This window comes from Dermacentor variabilis, chromosome 1 (genome assembly GCF_050947875.1).
Source record: "Dermacentor variabilis isolate Ectoservices chromosome 1, ASM5094787v1, whole genome shotgun sequence".
NCBI classification, from domain to species: Eukaryota; Metazoa; Arthropoda; class Arachnida; order Ixodida; family Ixodidae; genus Dermacentor; species Dermacentor variabilis.
Window position 1 is genome coordinate 140,683,110 of NC_134568.1, and position 19,335 is coordinate 140,702,444.

Genomic DNA, 19,335 nt, shown 5'->3' on the forward strand with positions numbered 1-19,335 from the left:
AACGAGGGCTGCAATATGAGGCAGGTTCAGCTTACTGCCCGTGTCCGGCCGCAGCTGCACTGCATTTGAGATGGCCGAATTGCATCATGTGCTTTGCAGTCTAGATGCTGCATATAACATTCTAGCTTCATTTTTTGTGAAAATTTATACATTTTACAATTGCTGGCGGTTGTTTTTGAACTGCCACATGCAATGGCTCCACTTAATGAATTAGGCCTAGGGGCATTTTCGTTGGCGTTGATTTGTGAGGTCAACCTCTTAGTTAGCCGGCGAGGCTTTGTGCGAAGCACACCGTTATGGGAAGCCTGCTGCTAGTAGGTTTGTTCTGTAAGAAATGGTGCATTTTCGCACATTCCGCAAGTGAACAGAAATAGTTGTGTACAGCGCACTGCCACATGCACACATCGCTGCAGCAGAATACATTGTTTTTTTTTTTACCATCTAGACATGATTTGCACAGGCAATTGTCCGTTGGAGCCCAAAGTCCATTTAGCTGTGTCTATTGAAACCAAAATTTATTGCATGAATAATGTAGGCGTATAATATATATGCTGTAAAACTTTGCTAATTTAGATCTCATGGGACCAAAAAAAAATATCTGAGGTAACTGAATGTTGGAATTATCGACAACATTACGAGAGCACTAAACAAATGCTTACATCAACACACTTTTATTTACTGAATGTATCAGCAAATCCTGCTTGTATTTTGACAAAAGCAGTATGGAAGCTGCAATTCTTGTCATCTCATTACTGATTAGTGCTCGCAGAAGCAAATGCCTCATGACTTTCATCGCAGTCTAGCTGTAGCGAAAAACCTGCGTCTTCATTTTCACTACCGCGGGCACATTCTGATAATTTTTTCGCCATTGAGCTGGTCGGGAATCAGACATCCATCTATCACAATACAGCCAGCAGTTTTGATGCCAACATACAGGCTGCGGCAGAATCGCTCTTTAACCTTGACAGGTTTCGTCATGTTTGTGACGTTGCGCTGAGTCCAAACAAAAAAGTACTGCTCGCCGCAACCGTTTTTGCTATGGGTGTGATCATAGATGGCTACTAAGCAGTTCTGAAGGTATGTGGCCAACATGGAGTACTATCCTGGACATTGTCACATTGCGCTATTGTGTCAAATTCTGTACTGGCAGAATTTTGAGGCAATCAGAGCATCTGTAGCAGCCCTATAGGCCAACTATATATGACAAGATGGTGAAGTTGACAATATGGCGAATTCGCCGATGTCCGAAATACAGTCTACTGGAACTCCTTACCGGCCTTCTATAGGAGCTGCCTGCGCTTACTCACATTCGACTGTTGGCATCACAGCATAATACTTCAGTTTCTGACCCCCCCTCGCCCCCCCCCTACCCGAATAACTGTACAATGGACCCCACTTGTTAATAACATTACCTTGTGTTACCACTTCCAAACTTTTCTGTTAATTCATACAAAATTGCCTTATTTCATTCCGTTTTGACATGTGTGTTCATTCTATGTATGCGATACTTCTCTTGGTTGTACTATACTCAGTTCCTTTAGTTGCATTGTGCTGTGTCACTGTATGGGTGTACCTGTCTTCTTTATGTAGCATCACATATGTTTTTGTAATGTCAAATTGTCTGTTTTCTTTACCTGTACGCCTAGATTTTATACTACAGTTTGTATGTCTTGCTGTGTTTGTTATCTGCCAGTGGCGCCTTGGCTTTGTCAAGCTGTTTTACCTATGTAGCTTGAACCAAGGACTCTAGTGCGACACTGTAGATTGTTTTGTTTGCTTGTCTCTATTGCAACACTTGCAGAGATGTCACTCCACGACAAACCATGATGGATTCATGGCTGAATCGTTCAAGTACATCAGGAGCTGCGGGGCCCAGTTCTAGCCGCAGGTAGAGTAAGCCTTCTTTTTTTTTTGCTGTTGTATAGTGTGCAAGCCTACAGTGCTGACATGGCATTATTTGAGAGGTGTTTGTGTGTAACCTGCCTGTGTAAAAAGCAGCGGTGTGCGAACGTTCGAAACTTTGGATATTTGATTTGAATTCGTTATTATTCGGTTCAAAAGACACTTCTACTATTCGAAATATTTGAACCTGCAAGAAGTGTCATTGTTGGGTGAAGCATATTTGCCATGCAGTGAAGCACATAAATAGTAAGAAGGGAGCGCTGTTGTGGGTTCCCTGCTGATGCTGGTGGCTCCCCGACACTATCAGCTCAAGTACCCACACTGTGCTGCCTCTTCATGCACCTATTCAGCGCCAGCTGCCAGGTGGAAACCGGTGTTTGCTACTAATCTGGCTAAGTGGCTAAAAACCCGGTTTCCAAACTACAGGTTTGACCAAGCTACAAGCTTAGCAATGGTTTTAGACCCTCGCTCTGAAGAAGTTGAGTACCGCCAGGATGCTTCAATAGGAGACTGGGTTAAAAAACCTGACTTTAGAAGAAGCAAGTAAAATTTTAACACCAAGGAACCCAGATATGTCCTCAATAAAAAAAAAAGAAGCTTCTGAAGAGGCACCATCCACATCACGGTGTATAAATATGATGAGAGGTGTGAGAACGGTGCCAGTCCCAGCATACCGTTAGCATGCGCTTCAAGCAGTTTCCAAAAGATGATGCACTCGTGTGGGGGCCATCAGCGAATGAGAATGCGGAGCGGGCATAAAAGATGTGAGCCGCGAAAGGCGCACACCAATGAGAGTGGCTCCTTCAATGACACGTGTGTGGGAAACTGGTGCATGCAGACTCGCCCAACTGCTTGTTTCCTACTGTCATCTGCTCACGTTAGCTCTCGCTCGCTCTTGTTTGGTTTGGTCTCGTTCACACTTGTTTCAATTGTCATGGTGAAAAATAAATAGGTGAACAGGTTCACAAAACGATTCATACCATAAGAAACCATGCAAAAGCAATGCATGTATACCAGCACAAAGCACAGAAGTACATGTAATCGCATGCGACAAATGTGAACGATGATGTGATGTCGAAGTGGCTTCACCCTTTAGAACGGGCTGGCGGCCCCGAATATATAGCGCCACCCCTCGGAGGATGGCTGAAACGCCATCCTCCGTTGTCGACACGCTGTCGGCCATCTCAGCACAGCGAGGCGCCACCATTTGCACACCTCTCATAATATTCTTACACCGTGATCCATGTCAGTGCTGCCCAAAGCCTTTGATAAGCTTATCAATGAGGAGCAATTTTCACTTGCTTGTGGCAACAATTTTCATTACCACAATCACAGGTTGAAAAATATGTGCATGGTGAAATTTTGGGCTGTAAAGAAGATCCGCGAGAATGGTGCTGTAAGCATGGTGCCCCACTGCTGGCTCAGCTTGCAAGGAGGTACCTGTCGATAACACACTTGCGTGTCCAGCAAGCAGTTCTTTGCAGTGTCTGAAGTAATTGTCACATACAGGAGGTTGTTGCTGCTCCCCGAACATGTTGGGCAGCTATCCTTCCGTCATGACGGCATTAAATAACTGCAGTTACAACGCTGTCAAGCAAAAGTGTTGTACCAAATAATTTTGGTGACCATGAAGCATAATTTTCCTGTACGATATTTGCTTTGCAATAAACTTGATCTTTTCCATACCTCTGGCTGGTAAAAAGAATTGCATTTTTGCAAAACCAATAGTATAAGTATTAAAGGGCCCCTGAAACGACTCGTGCAAATTTTGTAGGCGCGTAGGGTACAGCTAAAGTTAATAATTCGCACCACAGTTTGTGTGAAGCTTCTCATATTAAGAGAGCTACAGACGATTACAAGTTACCCTCCTCCATAGTTATGCATTTTCTCCTCAACTCGTTCGCCGAGTGACCGGGGCTAAGCTCAGCCTTCACTGGCTCTGCGTCATGATGGCACGTCGTGTTGCCGACTTCTGGTCCTCTAACAGCGAGCGCGCAAAGCCTCTCCAAACTTTCCGCCAGCTGCTTGGCAGTCAACCCCAAGCGAGAGCTATCAAAGCAGCGTGCGTTGCGAGCATTCTGTCGCAGCGACGAACATGTCTGGTATACCATTAACCACAGGTGAGCTGGGCGTTTTGACGGAACGGTGGAGGCATAAACTCAAGCTGATGAAGGAACTTTAGCATAGACATATGTGAGCTGCCTGATCGGTCTCCATGGTCCAGCCACCCATTGGTGCAGAGCTTAACCAACCAAACAAAGAGCTAATATTGCTCTAACCAAGTGTAAAATATTTGAAACGTTTACAAAAACGTGTTAACGATTACTCCTGTGAAAAATTTACACCAGCAGCAAAGAATACATTTTGTTACTGCTGCTGTGTGTGGTTGAGCTCTGTGCCACCAGGTGGCTGCACCATGCAGACCATTCACATTTCTGCTCATCCCGTTAAACGGCGCGGTCAAACCGCCAGGCCTTGTCCTCTTACGCTTGCGTTTACCCGAATACCGGACTCTCGAAACGCTGTTGCAGTAGTAATCCTCCGGTGTAAAGTGACGGCTGCAAACGCACAAATCCTGGCGGCGATCAGATAGCGGCAGTCCGATGCCCTGCAGCCAGTCTGCTCGTCTGCTACCTTGCAGACGATGCAGACACGACGTCGCAGCTTGACATATTGCCAGTCGCTACGTTTGCAGCCCACAACGCAACAAAGTCGAATCGTGGTGCTCGTGAAAAGACTGAGACCAACTCTGACCACGGAGCTCTCGTCAAAATGGAGCATGTTGTAGCACAAGCAGACAACGCTTGCTGTGTGCCGGAAGTGCTTAAGTGTAGTGGGAAATTGTTCTTGTTCATTCTCTTTCTGTTACTTTCTTTTTATAGAAACAAATTAACTAACATTCTAACTATTACGAACATCATTTGTTCACCATAAAGGTGGAAAAATTATCGATGACGAGCCCTGGGCAGCTAATCAGATAGCCCGCCCTACTGACGTCACTTGGGTGATTTACATCATATGGGGAAGGGTGGTTGAAAATTTTGCCTAGCAGTGTGCTGCGATCGGCAGCGATGTACATTTTTAAAAAGCTTATGATAAATTACATGCTTTATGCGGAGCACTTAGATGCATCAATTAATGATCAGAAGGATCTACTCTAATGACTCACTATGTTTGTACAAGATCGTCAAAATCTTATCAGGGTACCACTGCAGAACACAAGTAAGGAGTTAAAAATTTCAGTTCTAGTCAACGTTAGCAGTCACATGATGGTCGTAAAATGCTGCTGAAAGTGAGAAAGGACAATTGTTTTGTTTGCAGCAACGATGTTCACTACTTGACTTGCACAGATGAAATCCAAAAAAATCACTCCATCATTCGGAGTCCAATATCGGTCGCTATGCGCTAGCTGTATGGGGCACATGGCAGTGACATGAAAAGTCCAAATAATCAAGCAAAATGTTGACGTTTAAAAATCAGTCAGTGACTGTGTATCTGTAGTGCCCCCTCAAGTTATGTGGGAAACTTCAAACACAATAACTCCATTTATCCTGCAGTGGGTTAGTATGTAGCTTAAATAGTTATACTGTTCTGCACAGTCAAATAAAGAGCATCTTAGCCTTCCTATATTTAATCTTGTTAAGGTCTACCAGGCTGCTCCAAAACACCTTTGCTCACTTTGACCCCTGAATGTTTTTTTTTGTTTTGCACTGGTTTTATTTTAAAAAAGGATGACCTAGTTATATAGCCCCGGTTTAATTTGACCCTAGCTAAGACCTCTGGACTGTTTTAATTTCATGCAGGTCACGAAGCCGATCACCTGTCAAGGCTGAAGAACCAGGGAAAGAGTCAGCGGACTCCAGTGGAAAGTCTTCAGCTTAAAAGCAGCCTCTGCCACCATGTGCCTTAGGGCTGGTAATGCCAGTCCCTGGACAGTCTCCATCATTTTTCTTTTCCTCTATTTTTTAGAAAGTTTGACAAGGTGTTTTTGCGAACTGGGGCATTAGCACTACTCCTTAATTTCTGTTAACATTAACTTGGCAAGTACACCCCCCCCCCTTTCATTTTTGTGCATGTGTTTTAACATGGAGTGAAGGGAAGGACTCTTCCCTGCTGTCTTTCTTTCTTCATTTCCTTAGTTTTCTCTCTTAATTTTTTTAGAGAAAGTTTGACAAGGTGTTCTTGCCAGCTGTGGCATAAGCACTACTTAATTTCTGTTCATGTTAACATAGACAAAGGACCCCCCCCCTTTTTTTTTGTTTTAACACAGAGGGCAGGGAAGGGAAAGACTTTTTCCTGCCTTTTTTTTAATAGATGCATTTAGAACGATGCATGATGAAGTACAAAAGCATCTGTGTGCTGCAGTAATGTTACATAGTCATATGTATTTTAATATTTTAATGCATGCATCCTGCTATAACCTCACTGTGATATTTTTAAACTATAAGCCAGAGTTTTATTTATTTGTATATCTAACACAATATTTTGTGTAATTGACAACGAGTTGTGCTGTTGTCTTGCTGCATTAAATTCTTTGTTTGTTAAAAATATCCTGGGCCACTCTTTATTACTCTACTGCAGAGCTTTAGTGCATATGTTTTCAAATGAAGATAGTAGTCTTTGATTCCACTGGCCTTGCTTTATGCTGACACAATATTTTTGCAGAAATTAGCATGATAACTGCAGTTAGGGTACACTTTATTTGTGAACGTTATAAGTAAAGAAATAGTATTTAGCATGGGTCGTGATTTTCATATACACGTAGCTTGTAGCGACACGTGCAGACACATACACTCTCAGAGAACCATTGACGGTGTGTATGGCCTGTGCAGGTAGTGAAGTTTTGTATTAAAATAGGGTGCTTTTTGTCAGCTATTGTTTATTGTGCTTGAAGCTCCACTCACTAAACTTCATTCTTACAAAATTATTAGTTCAACAACAGTAGACTCCCATGATGATGAACTTGGAGACTATAAAGATCTAGTCATCTTATCAATTGATATTACCGAGGCTTTGAAACGCTTTAATCAAAGTCGAAACGTGGATTTCACCAAATTTGGTGAAATCCACCAAGTTTGCATTGGGGTTGCCGACCGACACAAGTAGAGAGTGTAAGAGTTGGAAGACAATCCCACCGCTGGCAACCAGTTGTAGGATTTGTGGTCGGGCATAAAATACGTGGTAGCTGGCCCATGCCATCGTCCAACTCACCCACGCTTGGGACGTGGTTGTAGGGAGGAACTTGCTCTCATCGAGAACTAGGAGGACAGGATTTATTTACAATATTTACATTACGACAGGAGGTACATTTCAACAGTCTAGCATGACTGCCAAATGGAGCACGAAAGCTGAAGCACACAGCACGAGCATGGAGCACAACGAGCAGCCGAAAACAGCTGCTTAAAAACCCTCTGTCCTCCCTAGATCCCTAGGTGAGGGAAAACTGCCGTTCAACCTCCGTCCAAAGTCATCGTTGGAGGCGTAGTCGACCCGCCTTTGAGGGGGAGGGTTTACACCCTCACACCCGCACTTTGGATTCACAGAACGCACCGAGTGGGGAGAGTTCTCATAGACATGGGCTGTCACGCTTGACCCCAGCCGGTGCCTCTTGATTGCAGATTGGACTCATCAGGTAGCCGCCGCGACTGTCAGCAGACTCTGACGAAGTCTGGGGCCCTTGAAAACGCATGCAAAACACCCTTTTCCAGGAGTCCTCTTGCTCCACGTAGACCGTGAAGGCGACAGCAAATCAAGTAACAATACTCGATTCGCTAAGCGTGACTAGACTTGCTGGCGCCATTGGCTGTCAAAAGGAGGCGCATGGTTGATTCGCTTTGCTGTGGTCACCAGTTTTCCGAAGGAGGTGCATGGTCGGTTAACTTTGCTGGCGTCGCCAGTTCTCTGAAGGAGGTGCATTGCTGGCGCTCCAAAGCGACTTGTTACAGTGGGCCGGGAAGGGTTCGAAGATCGCTGCCACCGTAGGACAATCGAAACAGCTGCAGCGGGCTGGAAAAGGTTCGCAGGTCAGTACCCCTGCAGGCCGATCGTAACAAGAGCCGCTATACATGGCAGGTAACATACTGTCCTTAGAATAGCTTAGCACGCCCGAACGCAGGCAGGAAATTATACAACAGTACCACATCAGGCAAGTGAAAACGCTTCGTCCACAGGATATCCAAATCATGTCCCAACGTCCTGTTACGGATGCACATGGACCTGTTTCGGATATCCTACCATGAATGTCCCCAATTAAGGTTATCCTTTTTTGACATACGCGTGAATATTTATCTTCCAATTGAGACTTTGTCTTACAGTTCCTTCATGACCGAATTATGTCTTTTTTTGCATGTTCGAAGCACACTCCCAAGCTATCATGTCTGCTGCTTGTGTGTACGTCGTACTTTACAAAATTTCTGACACAGTTTCCGAGGGTTGAATGAAACGTCGCCTTTATGTTCGCTTGTAACGAACTTCGGCCATGATGGAAACACACCTCGAAGGTGTGCTACTTGGGTAGCAGACAACCTGGCCCAGTCGTATGTTGGCGCTTCAGGGGTTAATCCATGCGCCTGAAGCCACGTCACCCACAGAGATCCCAGAGGCCGCGATTGTCCTCAGGGGGCTGTAGTGAGCTCAGCGGCTCGTCGCGACAACCCGCCGCGGTATCTGTTACGTAGAAGACGCAGGTATAACTTTGTGCGCGACAGGGCTGGAGTGCGTGGTCGCGCACATGGTCTGACCTTAAGTTTTGCATCGTTCGAGGCTAATTGAGTGTTCAAAATTAATTTAAATTAGCGAGAGCCGACAAGGCTACGACACCGATAAGCAGTGTGGCCTATGTGGGCGGGCGGGGCCGAGTGTGAGCAGCTAGACTATAGTCGGATTCTTCCGGTAGTAGGTTATTCTTATCGAAATTCGAAACGCAGGCTTTCGCTTACTTCAGCCCGTTTAGTAAAATGTGTCATTAAATATACACTGTAACAGTAGGAAGAAGCGCACTGATCTAAACACTATTCTTGATTGATGTTAGCGATCGGACAATAGCAGCTATCTTTGGGAATCTGCTCAAATGATGAAATAGGGCAGCCGTCGGAAGCTTCGAAACCGGTGAGGGGAAAGCTTTGTTTGAAAAGGGCGTTCGAGAATAAGGTTGCTTCGCACCCCGCTTGTGAGCTCCTAACCCCATAGACGACTGGGAAATTTGGGTTACTTGCTCACAGCAGCGCATTCCATCTGCGGTCTGTGCTTTTTCACCAAGCCCGAGGGATGGTTCAGGTCCTTCAGCACCCCTTTAACAAAATTGATATGCAAAATTGAAAATTTAATATTCCTGGTGGGCCTAATATACAGAATACAAAATAAATGAAACCTTATTAAAGTTAAAAGGCAAGTACAGAATAATAGAATAATATTTGGGGTTTACGTGCCAAAACCACTTTCTGATTATGAGGCACGCCGTAGTGGAGGACTCCGGAAATTTTGACCACCTGGGGTTCTTTAACGTGCACCTAAATGTAAGCACAGGGATGTTTTTGCATTTCGCCCCCATCGAAATGCTGCCGCCTTGGCCGGGATTTTCGATGGGGGCGAAATGCGAAAACACCCGTGTGCTTAGATTTAGGTGCACGTTAAAGAACCCCAGGTGGTCAAAATTTCCGGAGTCCTCCACTACGGCGTGCCTCATAATCAGAAAGTGGTTTTGGCACGTAAAACCCCAAATATTATTATTATTATACGCGCGTGTGTGTGTGTGTGTGTGTGTGTGTGTGTGTGTGCGCGCGCGCGTGTGTGTGTACACGCAGTGTTGCTTTGTGCATTCTATGCTTAAAGTATTGAGTTTTTGATTTTATGGCGTTGTGCTGCTGAGTTCAAGGTTGCGAGTTCAATCCCGGCCACGGCGGCTGCATTCTGAAGGAGGCTGAATGCGAGAAGAGCTCGTGTACTGTGCAGTGAAGGTGCACGTTAAAGAAGTTCAGGTGGTCAAATTTAATCTGGAGCCCCCCAGTACGACGTGCCTCATAATGAGATCGTGGTTCTCGCGCACGAGATTCCATAACTTAATTTTTTTTAATGAGTTGTTGCTTTCAGGTGCCGTGCGAACCTGTGCACTTGCAGAAATCCACAAGTTTCTCCTAGCAGGACCAAAATTTTTCAGTGTCCTTATGTTAAAAAAGAAATGCATCAAGTGTTCAGGGTTTTACCAGCTGCCTTGTGTGAACTCTGCTCGTTCTCACGACTCCTGGGCAGCATCCTCAACATAATAATTGGCCTACAGAGACAGCTGGAGGAGCTTGATCATTGTCTCTGCGGTGTCAGCCATGCAGGTTTCCATAACATTGGTGAAGAGAAACTTCACTTGCTTCTCATGAAGTTAGCAGGCTTACCTCCTGCAAGTGTACCTATACGGACTTCTCACTGAGTTGAGTAGCTGGCGTCAGGGGCGGCCGCGGAGCTTTGGCTTAACTGAATTGACAGTTTGCGTTTAGCATTTTTTTTTTTTGTATTGGGTTACTGGGAAACCAATCGCATGCTCACCCATAAGTCGTCGTATCCGAAAATTCAGCTTAACCGGATGCGTCGTAATGGGACTGCGAGCTGCATTAAAAAATATATATTATTCTAAAATGTTTCAGTAGACTGCCACACAATGAGTTTCTCAACTCGGCAGTGTCAAATCATTGTACTGTCGAATTAAAAAAAAATTCTGACAATGAATACGCACTTAGGTGGTCTCCATGGGAGGTAGCCACCCAGAAACAGTGAAGTAATTGCATTGCTGGGCTAGTTGGCAGTCTGCTAGCTTGGCTAGTAAAGGCGCAGGTTATGTCGCTGTTTCAGTGGCGGCGGATTATTATTATTAATATATATATGTATATATATATATATATATATATATATATATATATATATATATATATATATATATATATATATATATATATTTGAGCGAGAAGATAGGAAACCGAAAGGCCCGATTTTTATTGGGCGTATCATAAGAAATCAACAGTGACACCAAGGACAGCATAGGGAAAATTCTCTATTACTATACTACACAGGGTGTTTTTTTTTTTCTTTTTTCACCCACCGTGGTGGCTTAGTGGCTATGGGCTGCTAAGCGTGAGGTCGTGGGATCGAATTCCGGTCACGGCGGCGGCATTTAGATGGCGGCAGCATGCGAAAACACCTGTTACACCCCCGTGCAAAAAGGATCATCGAAAGACCATGCCTAATCGAAACGGAGGATGGATCCCTAATTTGCTATGGATGTCTCGAGTGGTTGCCAGTCTGGCGGGCGCCCCGTAGTGATTCTTCGTGATTTGGGAGAGGGAAAGTACGCTTAATTCGGCAGCCCATATGGGAGCACGGCGCAGACCGCAGTGATTAAGGGCCCCTTTGTGTGTGTACGTGACAGGAGGGAGGGCCGCCGTCCGCGAACTGTGCGACTCAAAGGGAGACTCCTTTCCTCGAACCAAACAGGACATCACGGGTTGCCGCCAGCGGCGGCAAGCACGTATAACGTCGCCTAGGAGAGAGGGAGCGGCCGCCCATCACCAACACTCATTGTATGTCACGTGACGTTGACGTGAGCAAAATCCCGCCTACGATTTTAGCGGGCCTATTTAACCGGCCCCCCCCCCCCCCGCAATGTATTTTTGATTGTTATTCTCTTTTATATCATTCACCAATCATGGAATAAATAGTGCAAGTTTCACACTAGAAATCTTCTCGCTCCTGCCTGGTTGCCATGGTCTACCGGACGCCTGCAGCTTGCCGACAACGCCAAGCTACCCAGCAGTAACGCCGGTCGAGGTTCGAGTAACCGGCGTCGCAACACCGTGTACTTAGATTTAGGTGCCAGTTAAAGAACCCCTGGTGGTCTAAATCCGGAGTCGCCCACTACGGCGTGCCTCATAATCAGATCATGGTTTCGGCACGTAAAACACCATGATTTATTTACGTTTTTTTTTTCTAGCTGCACCAAATTTTTTAAATTGGAGAAGTATAAATCACGGTAATGTTCTGTTTGCCATTCGAGTGTACGGATTGGCAGCATGTAGATATAGAGCTATTTCCGCAATTACGTACGTAATTAGCGAAGTTACTGTAATTATGTTTCTTATTATCTAGAATAGGTGGCTACAGCAAATTAGTGCTTTGGGGCCAGTCCTCGACACTACGTATCCCAATGATCAAATTTTGAGTCGCGTAGTTCACGTGGGAATTATGCAAACAATTATCCCCCTTGGCAGGCTCCTTGAAATCGAAACTGGCTGGAAAAAGCGTCTGTGTCATCGATGTCGCCCCCCCCCCCCCCCCGTCCTTTTTCGTCACGTCTCCGAGGTCACCATCGGTCCGGCCCCGCGAGCAGTTTGCGTTATCTCCTTGCTGTCCGCGGCGTTAGCTTCGCGCTTCAATGCCGGCGGGCTGTCAAATTTACTTCGTCATTCCGTTGGACGCCACGTGTCCACTTCCACCGACGAAATACCGTTTCAGGCTTTTTGATGACAACGGCGTTTAGCCAAAATTCACTTTCTCCGGGAGAGCTGTCTCAAACGCGCGCGTTTGAGACAGCTAATTGTTCGCGTAGCTCCCGCATGAACTCCGCTATTCAAGATGTGATCGTCAATTGGGATAGGCAGTGTCGAGGACGGCCCCCCAAATACTAATTTGCTGTAGCCCCCTATTGTTAATATTTAGAAATTGAAGTGCCGTAACTTCGCTAATTACGCACGTAATTGGGGAAATTGCTCTGTATCTAGAGGCTGCCAATACGTACACTTGAATGGTAAACATAACATTACTGCGATTTATATTTGTATAATTTTAAAAATTTGGTGCAGCTAAAAAAACACCCTATACAGGATCCATTATGAAATTAATGCGCATGATTTCATTATGACGCGACTACCCATGGCAGCGCGGTAAAACAACACCCTCTAGAGATCTAGGAGGTGTTGGGTAAAACCGGTTGGGAAATGTGGCGAGGGTTCTGCCCTGCCAACGCAGCCACTCGCCAGTTTACTAGTTTACTTCGAGCAGTGTGAGCAGATAACACGGCGCGATGGAGCGTTCGCTTGAACAACGATACGCTATCAAGTTTTGCGTGAAGCTTGGAAAGAATGCAACCGAAACATTCCAGATGCTTCAAGGACGACTGCATTTCAAGGTTACTGTCCGGGAGGTGGCACAAGGCGTTCAAGGAAGGCCCGGAGGAGGTCGCTGACAAACCCCGTTCTGGACACCCAAAAACGACCAGAACCGACGAAAACGTGGATAGCGCGCGCGAAGTTTTGCGTTCTGACCGTCGATTGAGCATCCAGCAAATTGTTGACACCATATAGACATGTCCACATTTGCGGTACATGGGATAGTGACCGGAGGATCTGCAAATGCGCAAGGTCTGTACCAAGCTTGTGCCGAAAGTGCTGACGGAAGATCAGAAAGAACTTCGAGTTTTGCGCTGTCAAGAATTGTTGGATTTGATTCATAATGAACCGCACTTTCTTAACTCTGTCGTAACCGGGGACGAATCTTGGATGTTCGAGTAGGACCCAGAATCGAAAAGGTAGAGCAGCGAATGGCACACAAAATCATCCCCCCGCCCCAAGAAAGCGCGAATGAGCAAGTCTCGCATCAAAACGATGTTCATTGTGTTCTTTGACACCCGAGGAATCGTCCATTTTGAGTTTGTACCGCAGGGAGAAACTGTCAGCTCATCATTTTACCTGCAGGTGCTCAAGAGATTGAAACGCCGGGTCGCGCGCCTGAGGCTGACATCAAAGACACGGTCAAGCTCCACCATTGCAATGCTCCCAGCCTCACGTTCATCGTTACCAACTTCCTGGTCCGGAGCAATACCCCGATAGTCCCCCATCCCCCTTACAGTCCTGACTTGGCTCCGTGCGACTTTTTTTTTCCCCGCTGAAGAGAGTACTGAAAGGAAAGCATTGGGCGACCGTGGAAAACATTTAAAAGCATGTTACACGCTAGCGTTCCTGAGAGACGTTCCCGCCGAGGACTTTCAGGGTGCCTTCCAGGCGTGACAGACACGTCTCCGCAAGTGTATTGATGCAAGGGGAGAGTATTGTGAAGAATTTTAACCATTTGTACAGGTCCGGTCAATAAATCTATTTTTCCCAAAAATTCGCATGACTTTCATAATCGGATATCATATCATAATCATATATATATATATATATATATATATATATATAATTATGGCTGAAGAAATCACGCTGGCCCCGGTAGTAAAATGAAGAAAAAGAGTACGACATACGTTGCGGGGAGGGGGGAATAAGCACAGTATATTTAAATTGACTGACGTTTCGGCCAAAGGCTGGTCCACCAGCCGAAACGTCAGTCAAATATATTGTGCTTATTTCCCCCCCCCAACGTATGTCGTGCTCTTTTTCTTCATTCATATATATATATATATATATATATATATATATATATATATATATATATATATATATATATATATATATATATATATATATATATATAGCTAGCTTGACTGGTAGTTAAGGCGCAGTTTATATCGTTGTTTCAGCGGTGGCAGATGCGCATATATATATATATATATATATATATATATATATATATATATATATATATATATATATATATATATATATATATATATATATATATATATGCGCATCTGCCACCGCTGAAACAACGATATAAACTGCGCCTTAACTACCAGTCAAGCTAGCAGACTGCCGACTAACAGCAATGCAATTCCCAAGGACACGAGAGCAGTAGGCAGCGTTGGCAGTGTTTTTCAACCAGAGCAGGCCAGGTAATCTCGAGCTCGCGCCGAGTATTCCTCTTCACTACAATCCCCCCCATCCCCCACCCCCCATCGGAAAAGGAGCCATCCTGGCGACTCGCTGTGAACATAGTATCAGTAGGTCGTAATAGGACTTCAGGTATTATACGTGGTCACTTTCACGACCACGACAGCGTTGGTCCTTAGATGGCGTGACAGGCTCTACGATATAGTTCGCAGGCGATGTCTGCGCTACAGCCCGGTAGGGTCCTTGATATCTGGAGACAAGCGTGGATGAGAGGCCAGCAGGAACAGCTGGAACCCAAAGCTACACAAGGGAGTCTGGAAGAAAGTGACAATGCAGGTGGTCATCGTCACCTAGAGAGTTTTGTTGCTATTATCCGATGGTTGGAGCGGAGCGCGCGAGCTAACGGCATTCCTCGGCGCGGCGGACGGCTTCAGAGATGGGCGTACGTTCGGATGAGTCGGGTCTGTACGGAAGAATGGTGTCGAGTGTAGTCGAAGGTTCGCGGCCATGCAAGAGGAAAAATGGTGAAAAGTTTGTGGTCGCCTGTGGTGCAGTGTTGTAGGCGTACGTGATGAATGGCAAAATAAGGTCCCAATCAGTGTGATCAGAGGCGACGTATTCGGAGAGCAAGTCGCCAAGAGTGCGGTTAAATCTTTCCGTCAGCCCATTAGTATGAGGATGGTAGGCAGTAGTGGTGCGATGAACTATACGACATTCAGCGAGGAGAGTGTTTACGACTTCGGAGAAAAACACGTCCTCTATCGCTCAAAAGTTCGCGAGGTGCGCCGTGACGGAGAACAAAAGTTTTTCGGGAGGAAGGATGTTATGTCACGAGCTGTGGCAGTAGGCAAAGCGGCTGTTTCCGCGTATCGCGTCAAGTGGTTGATGGCGACGACTATTCAGCGGTTTCCGGAAGTCGTGCTCAGAAGGGGTCCACACAGGTCAATGCCAATGCGATCGAAGGGCCTTTGCAGGGCATGGAATTGGCTGGCGTGGACCAGATGCATGCTGAGCAGGGACATTGCAGGGCACAATCGAATTTACTTGCACACAAAGGTGTACATTTCACGCCAATAAAACCTGGAACTGAGCCGAGTGTACGTCTTGAAGACACTCGCATGTGAACACTGTAGAACAGTGTTGAAGGCAGAATATATTTCACCACGAAGATGTCGAGGTATGACCAGCAACCACTTGCGGGCTTCAGAGACGTAATTCCGACGATCGAGAAGGCCATTCCGCACTTAAAAGTGAGAAGCTTGACGGCGCAAAGCTCGAGAAGGTGGAGGAAGAGCCGACGAGCTTGAAAGGAAGCGGATATGAGTGCTAACCTAGGCATCCTTGCGTTGCGCCGAAGCCATGTGGCAGCCTGCTGGGAACGAAGTTATACTTCTTCTACAGCAGACAGGCAGGCATCGCTTTAGGTTGACACGGGCGAACAGGAAAGCGCGTCGGCATCGGTGTGGCGTCGGCCAGACCTGCAGACAACGCGCACGTCGAAGTCTTACAACCGCAAAGCCCAGCGAGCTAACCGACCTGAGCCCTGTAAAATCATTTACACCCTTAAAATGTGACCAAGGGTGTAAATGTGTCTATACCACACACCCTTAGGGTGTGATTATATAAACTATATAATGATTACATAGGGTGAGTTATAGACGCATTTACACCCTTTTTCAATTTTAAAGGTGTATGTTATATTACAGTGCACGGGGACCTTCAACGTGGACAGCCAACAAAGAGCATGGTGGTCTGTAATTACGTCGAAAGGGCAGCCATAGAGATAGGGGCGAAATTTACCAGGTGCGCAGATTATGGCCCAGCATTCCTCCTCTAAGCAGGGTGCGGTTGCATACGCAACGATCGACGTACTCGTCGAATCCAGATTTGCACTGCGCTAGCACAGAGCCGAGTCCAACACTGCCGGCGTCGGTGTGTATACGATCTGTAGGGTTGAAGTGACGCAGTATCGCGGCGAGGTTAGAGGCGACGCAACGCTTGGGAGGCATCGTTACAAGCGGGCGAGCAGGCATAATTGTGGAAGTCGTTCCGTAGAAGCTGATTCAAGGGAGCGGTGATGGACGCAAAATTCTGAACGAAGCGGCGAAATTAGGAACAGAGGCCAAGGAAGCGCGCGCACGAACGCACGCACACACACGCGCACACACACGCACGCGCGCACCGGGTGGACCACGTCACTTGAGCCAAACTCTAAAAATATGCAAATGCCACGTTGCTCGATAGCACCGAGGTAATGTTTGCCGTCGCTTGGAGATATTCAGTTTGGTATTCTTTGCATTCCGCCTAGTTACATAATTAGTCTTAATTAGTTCAACTTCTCAAACATTATAACTAGATGAAAATGAGGAATCAATGAGAAAATTATAGAGCAAAATGAAAAACTGCCGATACAGCTTTCTGTTGCTCAATGCGTGCTACATAAGAGTGTTTTTCCAAGCATGAGAGAAGCCCAAGAATACACGAAAACTGTCTGGAGCAGCCAGTCACGTGGCAATTTTTCGTGCGCCTTCCACGAAGCCGTGGAAGGCGCAGGGCCCATCAGCGCAGGGCCCATAATATTGTATTTCAGTGAATGCCTGTGGCGGCCACGTCGCCATAAAGGCCAATGAGGAGGCTGAAGGACTCGCCGGAAAGGTTCCTAGACGAAGGAAACCATTTTGCGGTCCACATGTGTCTACCCGCTGTTCGGGTGTGTGTGATTCAACGGTGACAGTGCGAAGCGATCATTGTTATATAAAATTGACCCGTGCACACGTGCAATTCAACACAACAGCAGATCTTAGGCGACACTTACAGACATCCATTCGCAGTTTTTGACTGGCAGGGGCATACGCATAGAAACAGTTTTAAAGCGAAGTTTTCTTTGGGAACCCTCTCGGACTTTCCTCATCGTGACTGGGGCCTGCTGTCTGGCCGAATAGCCCATGCCTAAAGAAAAAAATGAATTGCGCCTCCCCGATGACGAGACCGAACATCGAGCAGAGGAGCCCGATGCTCTAACCATTAGGTTACAATCACACGTAAACTTCGATCGTGCCAACGTCAACTACAGCTTTTCGAAGTGATCGCCGCGTCTGGAACACTGCTCAGTGCAATACGTAATTACTTGGACCGATGTCAGCAAGTGATCTGCAACTGAGGGCAAATATATTCTTGAAATGTTTTTCTTTTTTTAGTGGACACAGAGTTAGTGGACACATGTGTGATAAGTAGTGCTCTACGTTTAGGGGTATAGTGACGCGGTTATGCTGTGCACTGCGGACGGTACCTGAACGGAGGTGTCGTGTTTGGGCCTGCCATCTTTTTATTACGTCAAAGACTCTTGCGTATACTTATGAATGAGTATCGACTGCGAAGTGTATGTATTATTCGATTGGTGGGCTGGACAGACGTCGAGGGAACTCTCCGTTGCGGCATTGTTACCTTCATTAGTTTCACTGTAAGTTTTTTTTTCAATTTGTTTATTTATTTAGGTATTTTCATTTATTCCTTCAAACTTTGCTGCATAACATAGAGAGATGGAGTAGCCGAGGTACTGATTACCTCAGTCTACCCACATCAACAAAATCTGTTCTTGTTGTTGATCTTGTTATTTAGCCTCAAACATGGCAAGTACCCACAACGAGGAGCGTACCTGTAGAACCTCGCGGTATATAAATACACGAAAATAATAAAAAGAATGAGACTGAAGGATAGCAAAGGATAACCGGAAAATGAATAGACAATTAAAAATATTTAAGAGAAAGGGAAGGTTTACGGAACAATTCAGGTCCTAAATAATTAGGAAGAAATATAATGGCGACTCTAAAGAAAGAAAGAAAATAACCTGGTAAACGGTTTCGTAACATGCAACCAAATCAGTGTCGTGATGAAATGGGTGGAGATGGTGTCAGAATAACAACTGTTCGGCTTATAGATTTTCGTTTGCAGCTTATGATTCATCTCTGCTTATGGGTGTGGGCATATGTAAAAGTAGAAGAATGAAGCAGAATTTTCGAGCGTTTGCTAGCATTATTTTTTGCCAACCCATTCGAGCTTTTTTACATTTACCCTCTAGCTGAAATAAATTATTTAGATGCACCGTTTCTGTCGCTTTGGTTTTAGCCGCGCGTCTTGTATAGCGGGTATCAAACGTGTGTCAAACTTGACATGTCACTATCATCAGCTTGATACGAGGGCCCTGATCGCCAGCTCGCGGCTGTGTTCTGCCTGACATACTTGAATGTGAGTATACTCCTTTCGTTCATGGCTTACAGGCTGGTGTGTCTAGGCGCTGACCGTCTCTCCTCGAACATACAATCTACACGATGAGCTAACCTAAGTATATGCTCTATTGTCGCTTAGTGGGGACGCAGAACCGGTCATCATGCGAACGAAAAAAAAAAAAAAGAGCGACGCAGCCTGGACGAATACAGCGTTCTACCAGCGGGCAACACTCTGGGATTGAATTTATTAAGCATCAGGCACAATTCACAAAGCTCTTCGTTCGTAAGTGGTCGGCTGATCGCCTTCGCTAATCGTATGCCCAGCATAAAAATCGGGTCGAATTTTCTCTTACGAGCGATTCTAGCGTTCGTAAGTGTTCTTTGCCATTGGGCGGTCACCTTCG

General features: G+C 45.8%; 1 long non-coding RNA gene across 1 annotated transcript; it reads left to right on the forward strand.

Annotated features, from left to right (window-relative positions):
- The first annotated feature begins 935 nt into the window (after positions 1-935).
- Positions 936-6,452, forward strand: LOC142572129 (uncharacterized). The gene is made up of 2 exons (XR_012826006.1): positions 936-1,888; positions 5,706-6,452. It is a non-coding gene; the product is annotated as an uncharacterized LOC142572129 (long non-coding RNA).
- Positions 6,453-19,335: the final 12,883 nt, after the last annotated feature.